This window comes from Calliphora vicina, chromosome X, assembly GCF_958450345.1.
Source record: "Calliphora vicina chromosome X, idCalVici1.1, whole genome shotgun sequence".
NCBI classification, from domain to species: Eukaryota; Metazoa; Arthropoda; class Insecta; order Diptera; family Calliphoridae; genus Calliphora; species Calliphora vicina.
In genome coordinates, this window is record NC_088785.1 from 3,445,697 (window position 1) to 3,464,640 (window position 18,944).

Genomic DNA, 18,944 nt, shown 5'->3' on the forward strand with positions numbered 1-18,944 from the left:
ATTTAATTAATTTTTTAAATTTATAGGAACTTTAGAGATGTTATGTTTTGTTTTTTGTTTTGTTTTATTCAAGCTATTTTTTTAAATATTTATTAAATATTTTGTAATTAATTTGTTATGTTATATATGTATTTATTGCAACTGTAAGAGAGAAAAACACAAATTTCAAAAATAATAAATTTTTTACACTCGTTTCAAACAAACACTTTTCACAGAAAAGAAAACAGAAAAGCACTGGCTTTGCACACAGTTTTTAACGACATTTTTCCTTCTTACGTGGAGTAAATTAAACTATTTTTTTTTATTTTCCGAAAAAATACACTTTGTTAAGTATTAAATTAAATTTTTGCTACCTATTTTAGGTAGATTGTTGTTGTTTTATTATTGATGTACCGATATATATTTTTTAATTTTTTTTACGAATAAATAATGAAACGAGTACACGCATTGCGCGGTTTACGCTAATGACAGTATTACAAAATATATACATATATAAAAAAAACACACATACTCCCATACACAGCATGAACACTCAGCCATCCTACACGCCAATCATAAAAAACATCACACAGAAAGAACGACAAAAAAAACAACAACGAAAAAAAAACACAAATGAGAAGAAAAAATCGCGACTACAAACACCTTTTTATATATATGATTTGTTGTTGTTGTTGCTATTTTCACACACTCTCACAATAAAAATTAATTCAACTCTTTACTGTAGCTGTTTTTATTTTTTTTTTAACGACAGCTAAATGAGTGAATTATAAATCTCCGCAGTAGCAGATGTAGCAGCAGCAGCCTCATAAGCTGGTTAAATATTAAAAACACACTAACGCACTCTCCTGCTTAAAAACCCATGTGTATTGTTTTGTTTTTGAGAGTGGTTTATTAGAGAAACGAGTGTAGAGAGCACAAGAGCTTAAAAATCTAATTGTTGGTGATCTTTGGGTTGAAGTAATTTTTGCACAGTTTTTTTACATTATTTTTATTCTCGTTATTAGCACCACCAACAGGGCTGCCTGATGAATTATGGGGAAAAATCGTCAAAATGAAAAAAATCGGAAAATTAAAAATTTCTAAAAGTCGTTTTAAATTCTTATTTTAAAAGGAAAACATCACCTACATACATATGGGCAATTCCATGAGTATGTCCATCAATATTTCAATTGAATAGAAAAACACTCTAATTTTACTTTGTGAAAGTAGTAAAGCTAAAATAATTGTTTAAACTGACGCCTATCTTTAATTTTTTAATATAACTAGTTGATTCTTATTTTAAAAGGAAAACATCACCTACATACATATGGGCAATTCCATGAGTATGTCCATCAATATTTCAATTGAATAGAAAAACACTCTAATTTTACTTTGTGAAAGTAGTAAAGCTAAAATAATTGTTTAAACTGACGCCTATCTTTAATTTTTTAATATAACTAGTTGACCGCCCCGGCTTCACCCGGTAGCATTTACTAATGTTAGTTCTTCAAGTTTCTCCAACCCACATACACCCTGCCTGTTCTTATTTATTTGCAAATAAAATATCTAAATTTGTACTGCATACTTTAGGGAGCTTTTTTATTACAGTTGACTGGACTAAAAAAAATTTCCGAGTTGTACCCGGAATTTTTTAATTATTTTTCTTTACAAACCATCTCCTCAAAATTTCGAATCGAATAAAATAAATCAGTCAAATCGCTCCAGCCGTTCTCACGTGATGCCATTACATACATGTACCATTTCGTTACCTTTTGTTTATGTTTTTCCTGAAAAAAGTCTAACAATCGATGATAATATCCCAAAGTCGTAAAAAATCGAATATTCGATAAAGTCGACTTTTTAGATTGTTAAAAAATTATTTAATTGCAGCATTATACTAAAACTATTGCAATTTGGTACACTTGCATTTTTTGTAGTGTTTGCTAATATGTATTTGTAAATAATAAATAAATGTTTATAAAATAAAGCTTTTTTTCTACACAAAATTCTTACAACATTCTTCTAACTATTATCGCCTTGATAAATTTCATTTTTATTGCTAAACATTACAAAAGGCGCATCAATAAAAAAACGGAAAAAGTCGAAAAGTCGACTTTTTCTTTCAGCTATAGAACCCTACTCTATAGGCGTACAAATGTCATCATACGGTAACATGGAAATGCCCATATGTATGTATTAATTCAGGTTTAACTACAATGTCTCAACGATTCAATTTATAGAATTACTTAATATTCTAAAGAATTCCATATTTCTGTTTTATTTTATTTCTTATTAGTTTAGAACTTTTTTGTTTGAAACAACAAAAATTTTATTAAACTATAATAATATATTAGGACAATATGACCAAATAGTAGACCGTGTGAATACCCAATTATCTTGCTAAAGTTTTGAAAATTTCGGCCAAATATTTGTGAGAAAAAAATTCCTTCAAAAAATAATTTTTCTCTAATCAGGTTTAGTATGTGTTAAAGTCACAACCTTGACCTATTCCTAAAACTCCACAAAATATTTTCATTAAACACTCAAAGTATTTAAAATTTTCCCTGATTATTAAACTATGTCTGACAACTGGGAAAAAAAATCATGATCTCAAACTTAACCAAATGATTACTTTGCTTTTCTGTCCTCTTTTGCGAAACTAAAAAAACCTTAGCCCCATACTCTGAACTTCCCAACAATGACAAAATTTTAACACAAACGCTTTTAATATAAAAATAATAAAAATTATTTATATAAATAAATCATGTCCAAAGAAAATGACTGATACTTGTAACTACGTATCACTAGTAATTATTATATGTATTATATATCACAGTTAGTACTTTTTGCCAGTCAAATCAAAAAAAATGTACTTAGTGTACCACATACAATAAGATATTCCAACCCTGTTACTCACACCCGTTTTTAATAGCATCGTCGTATTTTGGAGATTCATTAAATATTTCCACTCATTTCCTCTTTAACATATTTTGCGCGAATGATATAAACAATACTCTCTCTCTCTTTCTCTAATACGCTCAAAATACGACAAAATCCAAAACAAAAAAACGACTCATTAAATAAAACACACACCATCATTAAGTTAATATATTCCACTCATATAAAGAGAGTGTTTTTTCTTTTTGTTTCTTGTTGTTGCCACATTTGAGTATTAATCGTCATTTTGACGATTTTAAAGGTTCAAAATGACACACTCACTATGTTTGTCCTAAATTTGACGATTTCTTCAAAGAACCAATTTTTGCATAGATAAAAATTTTTCGAATTGATATTAAATTTTTATTTATAAATAGTTATTAATGAAATTTCACAGTTATGCAGATTTTTCTATTTAAAATGGAAAAATAAAAACGAATTTTGAAATTTATTATCAGCAATCCTACAATTCCCAAAAAAGTGTTGAAAAATTCCAAAAATGGTAATTTTTAGTTTTTTGGCTATAATATCCATACCAGGGTCGGGGTTATCGGGCCTTTTACAAAATAATTAGAAACATACTATATTTTGATATCGGATACGCGATTTTTACCCTAAAGATTTATTTTACATAAAAAATAGGTGTTTTTTGAAAGGACCTGGAAGGACCCCTCGGTAACAACAATTTTGAAATGGGTTTTCCTTTAAAATATTTTATGAAAACTAAGCTTTCAGAAAGTAGAAATTCCTTATACATCCTCTTAGAAATTTTTTGCGATAACTTAAAAAGAAAAAAAGTTCTTTTTTCCCAAAAAATTTTTTTTTTAAATTCAAATCCCTATAACTTGGACTTAGTCATTATTTTTAAACAGCTTTTTTCATTTGACACATACATGTATTGTTAGCCCATAAAGGAAAACTGGAGAAAATCGGGAAATATTGGGATACGCTGTTATAAAAAAACTGGAGTAGGGTGGGAAAAATGTTGAAAATTTAATTTTCAAATGCGAATATCTCCTAAGCTATAATAGATAATTGATAGCTAATTGTAGTGCTCGATGAGAAGATTCTATATGTATAATTTTTTTGAAATCAGAACTCAAACCAAGAAATAATATCGTTTTAAAAATGTAACATACCCGAGGTGTCCTACTTTGAGGGCCCTAGATCGCGCCCCTGTTCAAAACGTTCAAAACTTAAACTCGACAACACTTCTTCCTTGCGCATGTAAAATTTCATTCAAACCAATCTAACCATTTATAAGTTACAGATTTATTTCCCTCTTTTTTTATACCACTGTGTGTCGCTTACGATAAAATTTGTTACTGTAAAATATAAACATTGACTTACGATAAAATCTTACCCCCTATATTTTTGATGTTATTAACAATTTTGATATTCTGAGAACGCTAAAACATCAGTCGGACCATAAAATTTTAATTTCTGCACGATTCATAGATCAATATCTCCAGAATTCTTCCGGCACGGTTGCTATTTAAAATCGAGAAAATCGGTTCACAAATTTCTGAGATATAAGGAAAAAACCATGACAACATCGATTTTTGTCCTATATCTGAATTAATAAGCAACGACGTATATAAGACCATAGTAAGTTGGACCTAAATGGGTCAAAATCGTAAAAAATATTTTTTAAACCGAATTTTTTTTCCAAAAAAAATATAAAAAAACAAATAAAAGCAATTCGAAAATTTTTTTTCCAAAAAATGTACAAAAAAACAACTTTGAAAAAAAAATTGTTTTCCTAAAAATATTTAACATTATTATTTTGAAGTATAATTTGGTGAAGCTCTCTTACTTGTTTTTTCAACATTTTATACAATGCCCTTAATATAGGTATTAATTTAAAGAATTAATAAAATTCAAAATTATAATCCAGACAATTGTAATAAGAAAAAAAGATAAGAAAATTCGTATTTCAAAAAGGCTATTGGGAAAATTATGCAAAAATATTTCAAACAAATTAAGCGAAATATTTAATAAAACTATTTTATTCTATCTAACTTATTAAGGTATTTACAGACGGTAATAATGTATATTACTACATTTCAAAATTAAAATATTATTCAAATCATTCGGTATGTCATTTTAGTTTTTAGTTGATTGATATTTTTATGAACAACATATGTATGTAGGTGAATTTCAAATTTATGGCCTCAGACGAAATACAAGTTATATATGAGAAATATTGCCTTTTTATTTAGACGATTTTGAATCTAAATCGTCTGGCAACTATGTTATGTCTTATTGAAAACTAAAAAAAAACCTATTGTTGTTGTATGCATATTGCAAGCAGTAGTTACTACCACTACTACTACCTATATAATACCCTCAAACGCTCTAAAGCGTACACATGCTCACTGTCAGATGCGAAGTGATTTGAAAAAGTAACTTGATATTAAATTCCGTACGTAGGTATTATTTTTGTTACAATTTTGTTGCTTTTGCAAATAATAACCGGCCGACGGAAATGTAACAAAAATGTCTGGTTAAAAAGCTATTCAAAACAAAAAAGTTTGGTATTTTGGAAAATTGCGATTTTAAGAGCCATTTTAAATATGCTGACATCTGAAGAACTGGCCATATACTAAGTAAAGTATCAAATACTCAGATAAAGTTAAATATTTTTCACAAAATACAGAAATACAGAAGTATGTTATTTGAAAGATACCTATATTGTATATACTATTGTCCAGCTCTTTTAATTAACTTTAATTGGATAAAAAATACTATTTTATAAAATAAAAAAAAATGAGCAAAGTTTAACAAATTAAAGATCAATCACAAATAATATGAATTTAATAAATAAATAATAATAAACACAAAATTTGACAAGTATAATAAAAATAAGTATTGTTTTTCATTCATACATTAAATTAGAAAAAACAGGTAAAAAAAATTATGTTTTTGCAATTGATAATACATACATAGTAAAATGGGAAACCCCAAAAATCTCATTATTTTGCATCACAATTAACAGTTAACAAAGGTATTTTGCCTCTTTTAAATTCCAGTTAATTATATGTATGTACCTGCTTAATTTTTACCTGTTTTTTTTTATAATTTTATGTGTGTATGAATGAAAAACTAAATTTTTCAAATAATGAGTAGGCAAAATAGTTTGGTGATTATTATGTTGACCCAATATTATGACCCATACAGATTGGAATCAGTGATAGATAACAACTATTTTTGGTCGAAACGTCACTTTAGCTATTGTCAAATTGTTTATTGCAACCGAATGTATATTTTCTATTAATTGTTTTAGTTTTTGTATACATAGTATATTTACAGAATATATATTGTTTTATTATAAGAGAAAAATCTGTGACGTACGGTATGTCACGTACGATATTAAATTTTATTTATTATAAAATCATCCAAAGATTGTTTTTATTTAAATATGACGGATTGTAAAGGAACAATATTTCGTTTAGTGTAAGAAATTAGAAGTAAACATAATGCCTCTCACGATTCGAATATTTTCGCATATTTCTACATGTACCTCAAAATGAGTTCCGTTTTATCTCACGTACGATATACCCTTATTTCGCTCGATATTTTGGACAACAATGTACTATTTTAATATAGAATACCCTCTGAATGGAACATAATGACCAAATTATTTTCAGATACTCTTATTTTTACAAAATCTAGTCCACTCTATAGGCGTACAAATGTCACGTACGATGATATGGAATTGCCCATATGTATGCGTAAAAGGTATGAAATGAAAGGTATTCATCACATGTAGTATGGGTCAGTTAATCAAAATAAAAACCCTCTAAAATTTGACAATTGTTTGAAAATATAAACAAATTAAAGGAATTCAACTTGTATAACAACTCTGGAGCTGGTCAATGATGTTCAGTTTAACCTAAGATTACAAACTAAATAAACAATAAGTGAAGAATCAAAATATTAGTTTATCTTTATTCCTAAAATTAGCTCTTTTACAAAAAAGAAAACCTCTAAAATATTACAATTTGTTGGAAAATAAAACAAATCTCATGAACATATTTCCAAACTTTTTTACTAATGGCCAGCCAGGTCTTTTAGTCCAGAAAAGCACGCTATTTAAATTACTAGCTAGAAGATAAAGTTTAACTTTAAATTGCAAAGAACATACCTACTTATTAGAAAATTAGGCGAGTTACTGGTACGTTACATGAAGAATTTAAGTTTTTCTTTTAACACTAAACTGAAGACTAGAACAAATATGTATGTACATCAGGGGGTGGGGGGAGGTCGAAGTTGGTACAATACGATCCACAAAAGTACAATGGTACAATTTATATTAAACCTTTGATTATCATCAAAAAAATCTAAAATTAATTAATGTAAACAAAAATAGAAAAACATAATTTATGTTGTTATCGTCTAAGCAGACCACCTACTTTACAGATCTATCAAATTCCGCGGGAAATTGGTTTTATATGAACTGCACTTGACCAAAATTAACTAATTAGGGGCAGATGCATAGTAAAAAAACAAGCAATTTAAAAATCTCTATTTCAGTTAAAATTTTCAGAAAGTCTATAATTAATATGGAATTTTCTAAATTTAATTTTTAAAGTCTAAAATTCTCGATATCAATGAACCCGAATTTTGTTAATTACGTTTTAAATACAAATTACTTCATATAAATAATTATTTAATTCAAAGAAAAAGTCAGTTTTGGTACAATCAGAACCGAAAAAGTACAATTTTTAATGAAAGTTGGTACAATTTAAAAATTTTATTTGCCATCCCTGATGTACATACTTAGTTAATTTTTTTATTGTAATTCGATTTATCCCATCGTAGTAGTGAATTTTTGTACTATTGTTTAATAATTTTCTTAATTTATTGAGCTGGCACGTATTTACTAAGATAGTTTATGAAACTAGCTTTAATTTGATACCCTACATGTATGTCCTGTTCTTTACAATTTACCAACAAATTATAAATGGGACGAGATTTTCGCCTGTCCAGGAACATAGTGCTACCATTAGTTTGTGTAGGGGCAGTTAAAAACTTATAATCCATATTATTTATTTAGTTTCTTTAAATTTCCAAAAAATTTTATTGCTCGTGTAGGTACTTTTAGTTAAGTTGGCACATTTTTGTTGAATTTGTTTTTTATAAATATCCAAAATATCCTTTTAGTTTAATCCAGTAACAATCCAAACGTAATTTTATATCCTTGTTTTATTATAATTGATTATATGTAATCAGTATATTGTTATTATCACTTGAATGCATGTTAGTTTTATTTATTTCGAATAAAATTAGGCTTTTTCACACTTTTTATTTTTGCCGTAAACATGATTTTTTTTAACACAATTATTAAAATTTTACATTTATTTAAACACATTTAATGAAAAACTAAAGAATAAAATAAATAAATAACAGTACTAATGAATGAATGAATAAATTCGTAGGTAAGTAAGGCTTTTCCGCGCCAATTAAAAATTGCGTACGTTTTTTCGGTTAAACAAAACAATCAAGATTGTGGCACGACGACGACGAACAACAATTACGCTATTGTAGGCAGAAGGAAAGAATGAAACATACTTATAATAATAATAACAACAACGTATTCGTATAGTACTCGTTTATACACATGCATGCCAAATAAACAACAATGTAATGAGAATTTTAATAATAATAAATAATGAACACAACAAAAAGAAACGTAACTAATGTACGTACACAAACGAACGTATGAACCCAAACGCACGAGCGCGTTACGACGTTTTATCGTTCACCGCCGTATTGATACTATTGTATAAAATTAAAGAAACTATTTTTTTCTCATTCCTACCAACATGCAAACACAGCCAACAACACAAACACACACAGACTCACTGGCTGGGTGATAATGACAACATTGCACTCATTTAGTTTTTTTACACGTTGACGTTGACGCTCACGTTTTGGAAAAACGCTCATTATCAATAAGATTAAAAACTCTCTTTTTTACACAAACAAATATAGAAACAAAACAAAGCAGGCAAATAAAACAAAAACAAAGCACAATGAAATGAAATGAAATGAAAACAGCAACAACACCAACAAACATTATATGTATGAACGTTTGCAAGACTTGAAGGGAAAACAAAGTAGAAAAATTTGCGAACAAGACAGAAAATGCAAAACAAGAACAACAACAGCAATAGCAATAGCAACAGCAGCACCAACGAAAAATAAACAAAACAAAAAACATAATAAGGAAATAATTTCACGTTGTTGTTGTAATGTAGCAAGAAACCTTTAGCACCTCAGAGATTGAAGCCAATGAAATCCCCAACGAAAGGGCAACTCAAAAATCCTTTAAAATTTAAATAAAAAATTTTAAAATTTAAAAAAAAAAAATTAAATTAACAATTCGAAAATTTTTTTTCCTTATATATAATTAAAAAAAACAACTTTGGACAAAAAAATTATTTTTGTTCACCTAAAAATATTTAAAATTTGTATGTATTTTGAAGTATAATTTGGTGAAGGGTATACATACACTGGTGGCCAAAACTATAGCAACTCACATTACAAAGCGATGTTATGACAAATATAGTACCCAACAAACAACTTAGAAGGGAAATTTTTTTGTTTTAATATTAGCACTTTATGTAAATTAAACTTAAATACAAAAAAATGTATAATTCATTTATTTAAAAGATATTTTTTCAAAATAACGAATTTTGTATAAAATATGACCGGTCAAAACTAAATCAACTCATGTACTTCTGTCACAAAACTTAAAAATAATATTAGTAATCGATAGCGTAACTTCTATTTTTATGATTGCAACACATCAATTTGATTTTTGGAAATGTTGTTCCATGCGTCTTGGATACGATTAAAAATGGTATGTTTGTTCATCTTAGAATCTCTTTTTATCATGCGATCTACGATGCTCCAACGATTTTCAATAGGTTTAAGTTCAGGCGATTGAGCTGGCCACCCGAGAACTCTTACTTTTGATTCATAGAACTATCTCTTTACAAGTTTCGAAGCATGTTTCGGGTCATTGTCATGTTGGAAAACCCAAACCAGAGGAACTTTTTCTTCTGCATAAGGCAGCATTACATTTTCCAACACATTTTTATAAATACATAGATCCTTTTTCTCAGTTATTTGGTGAACTGGTCCAACTCCAGCGTATGAAAAGCAGTCCCACACCATTATGAAGCCTTTAGTATGAAGCTTTACAATATTGAGGCTTAAGGCGTTCATTTTGTGGTCTTCTTACAGTGAAATTCTTCTTATTGAATTTAGATTCATCCGAAAACAATATATTTCTCCACTGGACAGCACTCCAACCAATATCAAGCTTTGCAATAGCTAACCTGGGTTTGCGATTTTTTGGGGAAATAAACGGCTTCTTTGATGGTTTCCGAGCACATAAACCTGCTTTTAAAGCTCGTCTTCTTTCAGTTCTTGTGCTTACATTCAATTGTGCTATGGAATTCAATTATGGGGCACGGCCTCAGCTTCTAATATTGAAAAAATTCAAAGATTCCAAAATAAAATATTACGAATGATAACAGCAGCGCCTTGGTATGTGAGAAATATTAACATTCATAAGGACCTAGGTGTCTGTCTCCCTGGTAAAAAATGAAATAAAAAAACAAGCGGAGTCATATTTGAAAAAGTTAGAAGTTCACCCAAACCCACTTGCACTAACATTAATGAGAAGTAACGGCTACATCCGACTAAGAAGAAGGAATCCAACAGACCTGCGCTAATGATAGGATCTATAAATTAAACAAAATTTTTCGTCCAACTGTGGTGGGACGTAAATAAAAAAAATAATATTTAGATTTAAGATTTGAACAAATTATTGATAGTTCACATTATTTTGTGAAGATACAATAAATAAAATATGAAAAAAAAAATGAGAACCCTATCACCAATTCAGTTGAAGTGACAGAGGGTTTCTTTTTTATTTCACGAATTAATATTTTATCAGCAGGTTGTGAAATTTTACGCGGTGTACCTCCAGAATGTACTGTCTAATTGAACGAAATCATAGCGTATTGAAACTTTTCGGAAATTTGTTTTTGTTTATCCCTTTTGATAATCTTTTATAATTTGTTCTTTAAGAAAAGTAGAATACTTGTTTCTAGCCATTTTTATAATTGATGTAAAAGTTACTCTAAATTGAAAACTTGTACAGTAATTTTGACTTACCTGCACAACCAACTTTGCACGATATCTTGTGCAGGTAAGATAAAAATGCAGTTAACCTTAATACACTTACGTGCTCATTGATGCTGGTAAGTGCATTTAAGTTTACAGACCAAAAAAGCAGCTAACGGCAAATAATTTACATGAAGCTTTGTGATTCCGTCTAAACATAACGACAAATTTATTATTTTAGCTACGTTTCAAATTATTAAGAAGTTGCAAACTTGTCATTTTTTCAAAATCCTATTTTCCTTATTTTGTTTTGATTTAATTTAATTTTGTATTAAGCAGCTAAATGAAATTTTTTTCATGAAAACCAGTTATAGCTTCCAAAAGTATTATGTACTTATCTTAAATGTACAGGTATGAACAATGCACTTAAATTAACGAATTTATATGGAGTTTGGGAAATAAATATACAAAGCACAAGTTTTGTGCACTTATATGCAAAATGGTCTTAAGTGAAAGGCAGGTAAGTCAAAACTACTGTAATAGTTTTTATTAAGTAAACATTAATAAAAATTAATTCTGAGAAGACCACAAAACAAAGCATGAAATTTATAACGGTATAAACAATATTTTTTTCTTGTAAACATTAATGTTACAATACAGTTGCTTTAGTTTTGACCAGATAATAAATGCCTTCTTTACAGAAATTTATAAAAGATGGACATGTAAGAGATAAAAGTCTATATTTTTTTTTGTTTTTAATATACATATGATAAAGAAAAAATACTTGATTCTTCAAAAATGTAAATATTTAATCTACATAACTGATCGACTGATTTCGGTTGCTTTAGTTTTGACCACCAGTGTATAAGATTCGGCACAGCCGAATATATCTCTCTGACTTGTTTTTTTAACTTACTTGGCATATGGGCAATTCCACGAGAATGACTACCACGACCGAAAACCTAAAAACCCTTGAAACTTTTTCTTCAAGATGACTTGAATAGGAGAAAACACTAAAATATTAATATGTCTAAGTATTTAAAGCTTATTACAACATTTTATTGGCAAAAATAATAGTTTAAACTGGCTATATTTAATTTTTTAATTTAATTGGCGTGTTTTAGGCGGTTAAAACTAATCTCCCAATTAGCATATACATACATATGTATGTATATTGCTTTACTATAAGAGAAAAATCTGTCACGTACGATATTAAATTTTATTTATTATAAAATCATCCAAAGATTGTTTTCATTTAAATATGACGAATTGTAGAGAAAAAATATTATTTGTAAGAAATTAAAAGAAAAACAAGTAAGAGATCCATATTCGGCTGTGCCGAATGTGATATACCCTTCACCAAATTATACTTCAAAATACAAATTTTAAATTTTTTTAGGTAAACAAAATTTATTTTTTTTTCCAAAATTGTTTTTTAATTTTTTGGAAAAAAAAATTTTCGAATTGTTTTTTTTTTTAATTTTTTTTTAAATACATATTTACCGAAAAAAAATCGGGTTAAAAAATATTTTTTCCGATTTTGACCCACTGTAGGTCCAACTTATATACGTCGCACGGTGGCTCATATCTCAATTTCATCGGCCAAAAGTCCAACTTTTTGTTAACTTCAAAAATTTTAATGTCATTCAATAGTAAACACATTCAAACTAAGGTAAGCAAAAAATTAGATAAAAATATTGTCAATTGTGTGCGTGGCATGCTGTTAAAGTCAAATATTTTATGTCATTTTATAAAAAATGTGATTTTTGTAAATTTGATCAGAAGTAAATTATCATTACCCGCTAACTATTATCGATAATTGGATGATTTTTTTTGTTACATTGGTAAGATAATAATCTTTAAGAACTGGTATGATTTGTCACTGTACCGTTTATACCTGATGTGTTATTAACTTTTTTCTCAGGTACTATATTTTAGTCAAATTTGAATTTAAGTGGAATAAAAGTGCTTAGGGTCAAAAGAGGTTAAACAAATTTTACTACCAGGAGAAAGGCCAAAGTGTCCTCTTTAAGCCTATATATACTTGTTGACCTGTTTGTTGAACACTTTTTCCATTTGAATGAAATTACTCCCAATTTTCATTTTTTTTATTTTATTCTATTTTTATTTTACCTGCTCATATGACTGGCGCAAAGTACAAGTCGCAATTTTGAAGATATTGCGATAAAATTTAATGCATACATTTTTTTTGGCCCGAGGACGAAGCCTATTGAAAATGACTGAAATCGGTCCATTATTTCATCTACCACCCATACAAATGTTCTCCCTAAATTATACTTTATCGGTCATAAATCTTTAATTTATATATGTATCTACACAAATTTTGCTCCAAATAAGTTTTATATAAACTGAATTAATGTCACCTAATTTCATGGTGATCGGTCCATAATTAGTCATAGCTCCCATAGAAGACCCACTTCCGAAAATCACTTTAACGAGCATAATAATATCTTAAAATGTTGGTAGAAACATAAAATTCAACAAAAATAACACTCATATAGACATAAATCACACGACCTAATTTCATGTCGATCGGTCCATAATTCACGAAAATAAATTATAGTGTAGGGTATTATATGGTCGAGCTTGACCGAACATACTTCCTCACTTGTTTTTATCTGCTTACAACCTTTTTATAAGTAAAGCTGATGCAAAAAATAAAAAAAATACACATTTTAATACTAAATGCTATAAAAAATTAAAAGTTCAACTTTAGCTTTAAATTTCTCAACAACTGCTTAACCGATTTTAATGAAATTAAAACTGAAGAAAAATTCAAGAAGTTTAATTTTTATAAAATTTTTATGGTAAATTTTTCATAACACTTCAGAATATACAGTAAGTATCATTATTATTTTGGCGATAAAGTAACTATATGGTTATTTATAGTGCTGTAAAGTCAAAGGTTTTTTCTTGTCATTTTGTGTATTTTGTTATTGGATTACGTGTGTATTTTGTTATTGGATTACGGTAAAATTTTGCATTTGCAATGATGCTAGACCATTCGCACTTAACAGTGAATACCGCTAATATTAGAAAAATGTGATTTTTTTTCTTTGAAGTTTTTTTTGCTAATTAGCACAAGTTTTTATAACACAGTTAACAGTTAACCATTCCACGTAGTTATTACGGAGTTTTTGCGTGTTCTTTTTATATAAAAGTGAATTGATTAGGAACTAGTTTTAAATCTATAGAAACTAAATTTAAAAAAAAGTTTGAAAGGCCAGAACAAATTAAAAGGGGCTATTAGAGGTTAAGTGTAAATTACATCTAATACTGTAAAATATCAAGAGTAAGTACTATAAATTCCAGCTGCAATTATCTGCCATTCCAATAACCAGAACGATTTAGGTGCCTTCATATTTTACACATTTTTTTTTGTAATTTTATGGTCAATTTTAAAAATTATGTAAATTTGAGAGTTATTTACGTATATGCTGACCACGGATCATTTATGTTATTTTAAATTATAAACCTAATTGAAGCCATATACAAAATGTACATACTTTTTTCGATACTTTTATAACGTCAATGTTTATTTGGCTAACTCCTGTATGCAATTACTAATATTTTTTGCGATGAATCGAGAGTGTTGTTCTTAAATGTACATAAAATTTCAAGCATTTACATGAATAACCTAATGTTTCCGATAATTTCAAAACGTCCATGATTGTTTGGCCAAACCCTATATATGTAATTCGAAATTTGAATGACCAATTTTTTTTTGATTACATATTTTATTTATTTTTGGACTAAATTTCAGCCACTTACATGCAATTTTTTTTGATACTTTTAGAACATTCATGCTTTTTTGGCCAAACCCTGTATTTGAACATCGAAATATTTATCGATCGATCGGTTATGTTATTCTTAATACAAATACCAAATTTCAAACATTTTTATGAAGAAATAAAGAAGTTATGAATTTTTGGCCGAAATTGACCACCGTGCACTGTGCGTCGTTGCAAAGATCTTTGAAATCATCATCATCATACGCTCCCATTATACATCCAATTTGGGCAAAAAAATATACCATTTTAAAGGGATTTATTTTATTCACTTATGTGCAGAATATATATTTTATTGAAATCGGTTCAGTTTTTTAGGAGTTAAAAGCGTTTAAAGATGTTACTAACACATATGCAAAAACGTGTACATGTGAACCTTAAGCTAAAAATTAACAAAGCAATGCATGTTTGTCCAATTTGTTGTTGTAAATAAATAAGAGAAACAATTAAACAGTATTGATTTCGCTCTGTTTTAAGTGAGAGTTGTTATAGAAAACAAAGAAGAAGACTTTAGTAATTTAAAGTTACTTAAAAAAATATATTTTGAAGGTGTTTTTTGTTTTATTTTCTAACTCCCATATGCATAAACAATTTTCAAATTTATCAAAGGTTTATAAAACCATAGCAGAACAAGCAAGGTACAATTATTAGAAAGTACGTTCTCAATTATACATTCCCTATAACGTCAAACAAAAGAAAATTAGAAAAAAACAAAACGAAATGTCTAAGACAAAAATAAATTAATTAAACAAATTTTTGTGTATTTACTTTTTTTCGTGAAATATTTAATTCAAATTAAATTTTTTCCAAATAAATATGTGTTAGTTTTAATATAACGTGCAAAACATCGCGAAAACAAAATAAAAAGTGATGAGAGTAAATGCGTTATTTGACGTTGTAGGGGTAAATATTGAAAACTCTCCCTAATAATTGTACCTGGTTGGTTCTACCATGTATAAAACTAAATTTCCATTCAAATTTTTTTTTATAAATCTTTGACAAATTTAAAAACTGTTTATGCATATGGGGGTAAATATGTAATTGTACGTAAGTAAATACTTATTTTATAATATGGGAATTTTTTGTCTAAATAGCGTTTTTATCATTTTGCATAGTTTCACTGAAAATTTTCGAGATTGGAATAGTGGGCGTGGCACACCCAATACAAAGTAAATATTTAATTTCGAATATCTGGAGAACTATAATTGTAAAAGTGTTTAAACTTTTTACGAATTAATTTCTTATTAATGTGCGGAGTTTAGCTGAATATAGACGGAATTAGATTAGAGGACGTAGCACCTCCCATACAGAGTAAATATTGATAGACGATATAGACGAAATTCTAAATCAAACTAAAGCTAAAAGAAATATCTATATATATAAAAATGAAATGGTCCATGTATGTAATGTCATGACGTGAGAACGGCTGGAGCGATTTTCTGATTTTTTTTTATTCGATTCGAAATTTTCAGGAGATGGTTTGTAAAGAAAAAAATTCACAAAATTCCGGGTAAAACTTGCAAATAAATAAGAACAGGCAGGGTTGGAGAAACTTGACGAACTAACATTAGTAAATGCTACCGGGCGAAGCTACTAAATATTTGTTACTTTATAGAAAAATAAAAGTAAAAATCATGCATTTAAGGGTTAAGATAAACATGTGATCTGACTTACCCCCGAAACATCAAGCTGTGAACAAGAACACGATGCTAATTTTCTATATTTAATTTTTTCATTATTTTGATATTACACTTCACTGTGTTGCATGCAATTGTTTACAAATTATATTTAATTTGAGCAAAAAAGAATTTAATTTTAAAACTATTTGATAACACTGTACAACACAAAAAAAATTACAAGGTCTGACCAATAAAAATACAACACAAAAAAAAGACACGTGTATCGGCGTTTCGAAAGTTTACATCAGAATTTCATTTAAGGGGGGGGTTAAAGTTTCCCAACTCAGGCACATTCTTATTGTAAATCGGCATAAGAAACCATGTGATCCTTACATTTTAGGTATAAAATATGTTCAGCAAATTTATGTAAAATGTTACGGAGAACATTTTTGTAGAATATGTTAACCCTCTTAATCCTCAAGTTCTTCTTTTTAAAAAGAGCAAAAAACACTATTAAAACCGGGATTTAAGGGGTTAAAATCTTCCGGAAAAATATTATTCGTGAAATTTTACTATCCGTCATTGAATACACCAAAACTTAAAATTGAACCAGAAAATCAGAAATAAGACACAACAAAAGAGAGCCTAGGGTTAATTTCTCATTTATTGAGAATTTTATGTTAAAGCTTGAAAAAAAATAGTTCAAATTTAACTAAAAATCACTAATATCTCTATTATTTTTCCTTCGATAGCAAATTTGGATAGGAAGTATTCATTATTTTTCCATTATTCTTAGAGCGTCCAACTTGCCTTTAGAGTAGCATTCAACATTCAATTCTTAATAAATTATTGTGAAGTTACAAAATCTTTTCGTAACGAAATCTCTTATAAATCGTAATTACAATAAAAAAATTAATGTTTTTAAACAATTACCCCCATATTCATAAAAAAAATTTAATTTTTCAAAGGTTTATAAAAAAATTTCGATACAAAATTTTATTTATAAAGCTTTAATAAATTGTAATAAGGATGAAAAGGAATTTTTAATACTTAAAAAAATGTCCAAACTTTTTTGAAGCAAAATGTTTTGAAATAATAACACGGTGCTACGATGGAAAAAACTTGGAAACGACCTAGCTTGGGTTATAGGTCTTGCTGAGTACATTACAAAATGTGTCTAAAAATTTCGGAAACACCCTCAATTATTTGTTTTACTGATAGAGGACATCCAAGACTACTAGAAATAAGGAGGTCATTGGGGACTTCCACTCCCCCCGTTTTCAAGAGCCATTTATTTTTGTATTATAATCTATATATACGATCCACCAAATGATTTTTTTTGTGTATATTTAGGAGTTAAAAAGTTAAAAACTTTTAACAGGTATTCCAAAGCGATTACAAAAAAAATAAAAATCGCTCCACCATAATGATTAATTAAAAATATTACAGAAATTTTTGGAATTGTTTAAACTTGTAATAATTTTAGGTAATTGTATTTTCTGGATTACGAGGGCGGGTCAATGAGTACGTGACTTTTTGATGAAGCACTGGTTTTTGGATAAAAAATTACTTTGTCCAACGTATCTCCAATTTTTTTTATCTCTTCCAAAAAATAAGACAGATACCTATTTGTTTGTGAGATGATTTTCTTTCTGTTCATTAAAACGACCCAATGTTTTACCCTTTCGGTGGTTGTCAATGCGTATATCCCAAAAAAACGGGGGTCTCTGGGATGTTGTGGTAGATCCACGGTTACGAAATAGTTCACAAAACTCGTTCACATTAAGGCTGAACAACGCCAAACACTCCTGAGAAGTTGTCGCGCGATTGCGTTTGTGAGCAAACGCGACACTAGAGTGCCCAAAAAAAGGTATTGAAGACTGTCTTTTAAGAAAACCATATAAACGGTTTTAGTTTTTGTCTTCAAAAAAAAAACGTTTAATATTAAAAAATTATTTAATATGAAAAATATCTCCTTAAATTTTTTTTTATTTGTGGACGCTAATAGGAAATGTGTTAAGAATTGTGTACTAAATCTTCGGAAATTTAGCATTTTTGAATTCTTAAGGCAATTATTTTATATCTTTTACGAAATATTGTCAAATGCTATAATTTTCTATAAAATAAATCAATATTTTTAAAAATGATATCAAAGTTTTTCATAGAAAATATATTTCATTAAAACCGGTTAACTGTCTTACAAAACCGGTTTCTCAAAAAACCGAAACCGGTGAAGTTTACAAAAAAGAAAAAACCGGTTGACGGGTTTTCAGTTTTGAATACTCTACGCTACACCCATTCTGCGGAAAACTTTTTCATACCCAAGTGATCATTAAAAATTTAAAGCGCTGAGATATGTGCGATGCGTAATGAGATTGTTTGTTAAAGGAGATAATTATGTAGTTTTAATAACAGATATAGTTGTAAAACAATTTGAAATTGGAATTAAAATGTTCAT